The 7,828-nt window shown below is 45.2% G+C and overlaps 1 pseudogene; it reads left to right on the forward strand.

Moving 5' to 3' along the window:
- The window catches only part of LOC111951942 (methylcytosine dioxygenase TET3-like), a 24,240-nt pseudogene that overhangs the window by 6,356 nt on the left and 10,056 nt on the right, over positions 1-7,828 (forward strand).

Raw genomic sequence — 7,828 nt, forward strand, 5'->3', positions numbered from 1 at the left:
TTTGTGTGATTTTGTTGTCAGCACATTCAACTATGTAAAGAAATAAGTATTTAATAAGAATATTTCATTCATTCAGATCTAGGATGTGTTATTTTAGGATATAGGATATATCCTAGGATATATCACTTCCGGGTTACATTTTCTCAGGTTTTCGCTTGCAGAATAAGTGTTGTTATACTCACAGACAATATTTTGACCGTTTTGGAAACGTTGGAGTGTTTTCTATCCTAATCTGTAAATTATATGCATATTCTACGATCTGGGCCAGAGAAAATCTCTGTTTACGTTGGGCACGTTATTAAAAAAAAAAAAAATCTGACCCCTAGCGCTAAGAAGTTAAATAATGAACATGTAATTGGGGAATTGAAACCAGGTGTGTAAAACAAAGACAAATCAAATGTAAAATGAAAAGTAGATCGGCGATGGCTAGAAGGCCGGTGACGTCGACCGCCGAACGCCGCCCGAACAAGGAGAGGGACCGACTTCGGTGGAAGTCGTGACAAAAATATGGTCCACAGATCGAATTGAATCTGAACAACCCTTGAACTGCTTACACTCAGGTGAATTGGCCTGTATGGATAGGTCTAATTTGAAATGTTTCTTACAGAAGAAATATGGAAAGCATATGTATTACCATGGTAGCAATTAAAAGGGAACAGTGGAGATTATGGGAAAATGATTAGACTGAAGGTGAGGACACAACAGTTCACCTGACACAACACTGAATCCAAACATTACACTGTTGATTTTATGTGCATTTGACATTTACTGTACTTTTGTTGATATCGAAATCAGAAAATACTCTTGATACATTCATTAACATGATAAGAATATTCCTGTAAAATGTGCAACATAAGTGAGAGGACTATCTGGTGTCTCCAAGTGGCCACATACCTCTCCAAAGTGTACTCAGTTCCTAAGTCATTTCAATGCACTTTTATGACTCAAAAAGTCTTCAAATATAAGGTGCTTTTTGGAGCTCTCCTAGCTGTACCGTTGAGGAACTAGAGCAACACACTTGTAGTTGTTTTATTTGGAACACAGCACTGCATATCCTCTCCTTTACACAATTACTGTTGCTGTTTACGCAATCCAAAATGGTCCATTAAAAATCGCAATCTGGGTCAGGTGGGTATAATTTGAAAGCTTATAGAGCCAACATGAATAGCAAAATTATATAAAATGCGATCTTACGGTGTTAAGTTTTCACAATGCAATTCAGAGAAGCAGATTGTAATTTTGGTGTACATAGAATGGAGTCATGAGAGCATTCAGATGTGTGGTCTGTGGAAAATGTTCTTCACAACAGACAAACAGGCTCATTCTGTTGAGAACAACCCAGAGTATGAAGCTATGCCATCTTGTACCGCTATGATGTCATACAAGCAAGCCAAACATAGTGATCATAAACGTTGACACTGTATATCACATGAGTTTCATGATATGGAATGTGAAGTACACATTTGGACTCACGGGGTGTTTGGCTTGTTTGTATGACATCATAGCGGTATTTATTAGAATCCTCAACATCTCATCTTTCAAAATACATTGAGTCCTCGTGATTTACAGTATTTACCTCACTCAGACAACAACAAAAAAATGTAAAAGTTGCCCAATTACCAGAGGGGATGGAGGGCACTTTTTGTCGCACGGTGCTCAAGTTCAGAACGTCTGTCAGTCAAAACCCATACAGAGCTGTGAAGCGGAGACCCTGAGCTCTGACGTCATGTATATTAATGGTGCTAGTCAAGGAACAATTGAGGCCTGGACAAATATACTTGACTTGGTTGGAGGAATGGGATGGGAGGTTGGGTGTGGAGGCCCACTTCTTTTTTCTTTTTTTTCATGTTTATACAGAATTTATTATTACTTATTTAAAATATGATCAAAATGATCAATACTTTGTAGTTGTGTACCTTTTGTAATGTTTTTTATTTTATTTTCYATTCTTTTTAAATGTTTCTTCCGAGTGGCAGCCCACAGGTACAACATATGAAATAATACAGATATATGGAATATGAAATGATAGGAATTTAAATATTGTACCTGTAACCCCTCCAATGAAAAAATGACAGAAAAATGTAAAAATGGCATAAAATATATAATTCTGGAACAGTGTACAAATCCAGGTGAAAGCTATGATCCCTTATTGATGTCACTTGTTAAATCCACTTCAATCAGTGTAGATGAAGGGGAGGAGACAGKTTAAAGAAGATTTTTATGCCTTGAGACAATTGAGACATGGATTGTGTATGTTTGCCATTCAGAGGGAGAATGCCCAAGATAAAAGATTGAAGTGCCTTTGAAAGAGGTATGGTAGTAGGTACCAGGCGCAATGGTTTGTGTAAAGAACTGCACCGCTGCAGGGTTTTTCATGCCCAACAGTTTCCCGTGTGTATCAAGAATTGTCCACCACCCAAAGGACATCCAGCCAACTTGACACAACTGTGGGAAGCATTGGAGTCAACACGGGCCAGCATCCCTGTGGAACGCTTTCGACACCTTTAGAGTCCATGCCCTGACGAATTGAGGCTGTTCTGAGAGCAAAAGGGGTAGGGGTGCAACTCAATATTAGGAAGGTGTTCTTAATGTTTTGTCCTATCAGTGTACTCAGTGAACCACCTGCCCTGCCAAAGGCCTGGTATCCCACAGGGCTCGTGGTGTTCATGGAATGAGGTGGGGCTTACAGTCATATTATAGCTCATATATTATATTATAGAGGCTGTCGCTGAAGGAAAGCAGCACCAAGCTTGCCACACACACACAGAGATACATATTCACACATACAAAAACACACACACACACCCTGCGTGTTAGAACAGGAAACCTCATGGGCCGAGTCGAGGGGCCCATGAGGAGAGTCTCTGCTCTGTAGTTTCTGCTGAATGACATCAGTGCTTTAGTTTTAAACAGTTTTTACTTGTTTTGAGTTGTTCCAAAAACTTTTGCTGCATTTTGGCTATTGATGTAGTCCCACTGTCTTTTGCTAAAGTTCTCAAAATGTGATTTGTGGCTGTATTGACAGTCATTGCAAGATTGTAGTGCTGATGGTCACAGATATGGGGAGAGATGACATTTCTGAAACGATTGTGTTTTTATGTTTTAAGGTGAGACGTGTGAAAAGCCGTTAATATATGATGTATGTTATCGCTGTGTGTGTTCAAAGGTATGGAGAGAAAGGGAAGGCAGTAAGGGTGGAAGGTGGATGTGCGTGATATACTGGGAAAGAAGGGCGCACCTTCTCCAGGGCTGTCCCATTCGCCAAGTGGGTAGTACCTGTGTGGATTTAGTCGTGTATGATAGTGTAGTGTGTGTGTGTGTGGTGTGTCTTGTTGTGTTGTGGTGTGTGTGGGTGTGTGGTGTTGTGTGTGTGTGTGTGTGTGTGTTTGACGGTCTACGATCGAGATGTGGGAGAATGATTACTAATACCCTGAGAGAGTATTACCTTATAAACCTGACGAGTCGAGTAATAGAGACATGATGGTGGTCGCTGTGATAGTGTGATCTGTGTGTGTGTGCTGTGTGTGTGTGTGTAGTGTGGAACCTCGGTAGATGTGTGTGGTGTGTGTGTGTGGGATCTGTGGCATGCCGTGTGTGTGTGTATGCACAGTGTGTGTTTGTATGGTGGCTGTGTGTGTGTGTGTGTGTGTGTGTGTGTGTGTGTGGTGTGTGTGTGTGTGTGTTAGTGTGGTGTGTGTGTGGTGTGTGGTGTGTGTGTGTGTGTGTGTGTGTGTGTGTGTGGTGTGTGTGTGTGTGTTGTGTGTGTGGGTGTGTGTGGTGTGTGTGTGTGTGTGTGTGGTGTGATGCACACGTGTGTGTTTGTATGTGGCTGTGTGTGTGTATACACATCTTCATGTCTGTGTAGTACCCTTCTCTCTCCCCCAGGTGATCCGTCGGGGCAGTGAGGAGAGAGAAGTTGCTGTGTGGTCTGTGTGAGACACCGGGGCAGGGCACCACTGTGAGAGTGCTGTGGTGGTGATTCTATCTTTGGCACTGGGAGGCAATCCCCCGGGGCGTGGCAGACAGTCTGTACCAGGAGCTCACCCAGACTCTCTGTAAATACGGCTCCCCCACCAGCCGGCGCTGCGCACTCAACGAGGAGTGAGTTACTGAAAGAAAATACTTTTACCTATTATTTAATAATAGGCTTACACATACACATTTACATTCATAGAACTATTATTGTCATAACAAAGGAGTGAGTTATTTTCTTTCTGGCATTCTAGATAGTGACCTGTCTCTTTCCCGCTCTCTGCAGTTGTGTGCCAGGGATCTACTGATTGTCTCACCTCATCTCCCGCTCTCTCCTCCCTCTCCTCATCTCTCTCCGTCCTCTCTCTCCTCCCTCTCCCCATCTCTCCCCATCTCTCTCCCTCCTTCCCTCTCCCCATCTCTCTCCCTCCTCTCTCTCCTCCCTCTCCCCCATCTCTCTCCCTCCTTCCCTCTCCCATCTCTCTCCCTCCTCTCTCCTCCCTCCTCCCCATCTCTCTCTCTCCTCCCTCTCCCCATCTCTCTCTCTCTCCCTCTCCCCATTCTCTCCCCATCTCTCTCCCCTTCCTCCTCTCCCCATCTCCTCCCTCCTCTCTCTCCTCCCTTTCCCCATCCTCTCTCTCCCATCTCTCTCCCTCTCTTTCCTCTCCCCATCTCTCTCCCTCCTCTCCCTCCCCCATCTCTCTCTCTCCTCTTCTCCCATCTCTCTCCCTTTCCTCTCCCCATCTTCTCCTCCTCTCTTCCTCCCTCTCCCCATCCTCTCCCTCCTTCCCTCTCCCCATCTCTCTCCTCCTTCCCCTCCCCATCTCTCTCCCTCCTTCTCCTCCTTCCCTCTCCCATCCTTCTCTCCTCTCCCTTCCCTCTCCCATCTCTCTCCCTCCTTCCCTCTCCCCATTCTCTCTCCTCCTTCCCTCTCCCCATCTTTCTCCCTCCTCTCTCTCCCCATCTTTCTCCCTCCTCTCTCTCCTCCCTCTCCCCCATCTCTCTCCCTCCTTCTCTCTCCCCATCTTTCTCCCTCCTCTCTCCCATCTTTCTCCCTCTCTTCTCCTCCCTCTCCCATCTCTCTCCCTCCTTCCCTCTCCCCATCTTCTCCCTCCTCTCTTCCTCCCTCTCCCCATCTCTCTCCCTCCTTCCCTCTCCCCATCTTTCTCCCTCCTCTCTCTCCTCCCTCTCCCCATCTCTTCCCTCCTTCCCTCTCTCCTCCTCTCCCCATCACTCTCCATCTCCCCCTCTCCTCCCTCTCCCCATCTCTCTCCCTCCTTCCCTCTCCCCATCTTTCTCCCTCCTCTCTCTCCTTCATCTCTCTCCCTCCTTCCCCTCTCTCCTCCCTCTCCCATCACTCTCCATCTTCCCCCTCTCCTCCCTCTCCCCATCTCTCCTCCTTCCCTTCCCCATCTTTCTCCCTCCTCTCTCTCCTCCTCTCCCCATCTCTCTCCCTCCTTCCCTCTCTCCTCCTCTCCCCATCACTCTCCATCTCCCCCTCTCCTCCCTCTCCCATCTCTCCTCCTTCTCCCCATCTCTCCCCCTCATCTCCATCTCCCCTTCTCTCCATCTCTCTCCCTCCGTTTCTCTCCAGTCGGACGTGTGCTTGCCAGGGTGTGGACCCGAACACCTGCGGCGCTTCCTTCTCCTTCGGCTGCTCCTGGAGTATGTACTTCAACGGCTGCAAGTTCGCCCGCAGCAAGATCCCCCGCAAGTTCCGCCTTCTGGGAGACATGCCGCAGGAGGTGAGGACCAGGACACTCCAGTCAAACTGCGTCAAAACTCATTCCTCTAGGGCCAGCCACAGTGTCAGCAGATCTTCATCCCTCCCTTGCACGTATTTTCCTAATTAAAGCTACACAAAAATAGAAATCGCTGTGCCATTTCCTGGTTGCTAAAATTCTAATAGTTCTCCTAATTTTAGTTTGTGACAAAACAAGCCAGTATAGTGTAGATATCATTATACCATCTAAACCGCTGTGAAATATATTTTCCATTAACAAACATATTGGCACGCCAGAAGAGGACTGGCCATCCCTCATAGCCTGGTTTTCCTCTCTAGGTTTCTTCCTAGGTTCTGGCCTTCCTAGGGAGTTTTTCCTAGCCACCGTGCTTCTACACCTGCATTGCTTGCTGTTTGGGGTTTTAGGCTGGGTTTCTGTACAGCACTTTGAGATATCAGCTGATGTAAGAAGGGCTTTATAAATCAATTTGATTTGAAATTTGATTTGTATTTTCAGCCTTTTTAAGCTGGCTTACAAAACTGAAAGTAAAAGACGCTAAAATGCATAGAAATATTGCTCATAGAACAGATCTACTGCTTCTTAGACTTGCTTTTGATGAGAATGACAGATCTATAACTCACATTTCTATGTACATTTGGTCGGGTCAGAGCTATCTTAAGGGAAAGAGCGGAAAAACCAGCAGACACTGTGGCGCTCTAGAAATTGAGTTTGACACCCTTACTTAGATTTGAGAGCCTGGTCGGAAAATAAACCCTAGCCCCTTCCCTATATGCCTAGACCCTAGCTCTCTACTTTGCTAATGTATGTCTTGTTATAGCTTCATAAACAATGGTTTAGAATAGATATTCCTCAGTGAATAGTCTTCTTGGCATGTTAAAATGGCTAATAGACACCGCCTAGTGGCCTCAGGTGGGTATGACAGCCAAAGWCTGACAAGGACAACAGTGGCTGAAACTGGGATTTCAGGGATTCTCCCGGGGCTCTCCTTTAATTTCACACAGCTTTTCCCTCATCTGTTACTGTTCGTATTTGTCCCACTCTACCTCTGATCTGTGTGTTGTCTGTCTGATCTGTGTTCAGGAGGTGAAGCTGGAGCATCGTCTGCAGAACCTGGCCACAGACCTGGGTCCTGTCTACCAGAGACTGGCCCCAGAGGCCTTCCAAAACCAGGTGGATCTGGAGCAGGCGGGCCAGGATTGCAGGCTGGGTCGGAGTGCGGGCCGACCTTTCTCCGGGGTCACGGCATGTGTGGATTTCTGCGCCCACGCTCACAAAGACACACAGAACATGAACAACGGCAGCACTGTGGTATGCTCCTCACATGGCTGGATTCACATGCACACACATATTCGCTGTCAAACAAACAGAGACATAGACACAGGTCAAATCAAATCAAAGTTGATTGGTCCCGTACACAGTTTAGCAGATGTTTAGCGAAATGCTTATGTTACTAGCTTCTAAATTCAGTAAAATGTTAAACAAGTACACAGATAATAAAACAAATGAAGAAATAATTGGAACGGATCAGATTAAGAACCCAAATAACACTGTAACAGTAGTTCAAATGCAATCTACAAGTATCTACACCAGATTCATTGAGACAATATATACTAAGAATGATATGTACAGCAGTAGATATATTAGACTGACCTGCGGTGTGTATAAAGTGTCACTAAAATGCGATGTACAATAGTAGAAATATTACAATGAGCTACAGGTATGTCTAGAATACAGTATTTAAATACACAGTGTAAACCAGTAGTATCCAGTGGTTAAATGTCTGTATAAAATCGGACATTATCGTTGGCTGTGAGTGTGTGTGTGTCTGTATGTGTCTGTGTCTGTATGTGTCTGTGTCTGTGTCTGTATGTGTGTGATAGTTTATGTGTGTGTGTTGTCTGTGCATCACCTGGTAGACGATTATTGATGGCTGTTCAACAGTCTGATGGTCTGGTAATAGAAGCTGTTTAACAGTCTGATGGTAATAGAAGCTGTTCAACAGTCTGATGGTCTGGAAATAGAAGCTGTTCAACAGTCTGATGGTCTGGTAATAGAAGCTGTTCAACAGTCTGATGGTCTGGTAATAGAAGCTGTTCAACAGTCTGATGGTC

The sequence above is a fragment of the Salvelinus sp. IW2-2015 genome, linkage group LG25, assembly GCF_002910315.2.
Source record: "Salvelinus sp. IW2-2015 linkage group LG25, ASM291031v2, whole genome shotgun sequence".
NCBI classification, from domain to species: Eukaryota; Metazoa; Chordata; class Actinopteri; order Salmoniformes; family Salmonidae; genus Salvelinus; species Salvelinus sp. IW2-2015.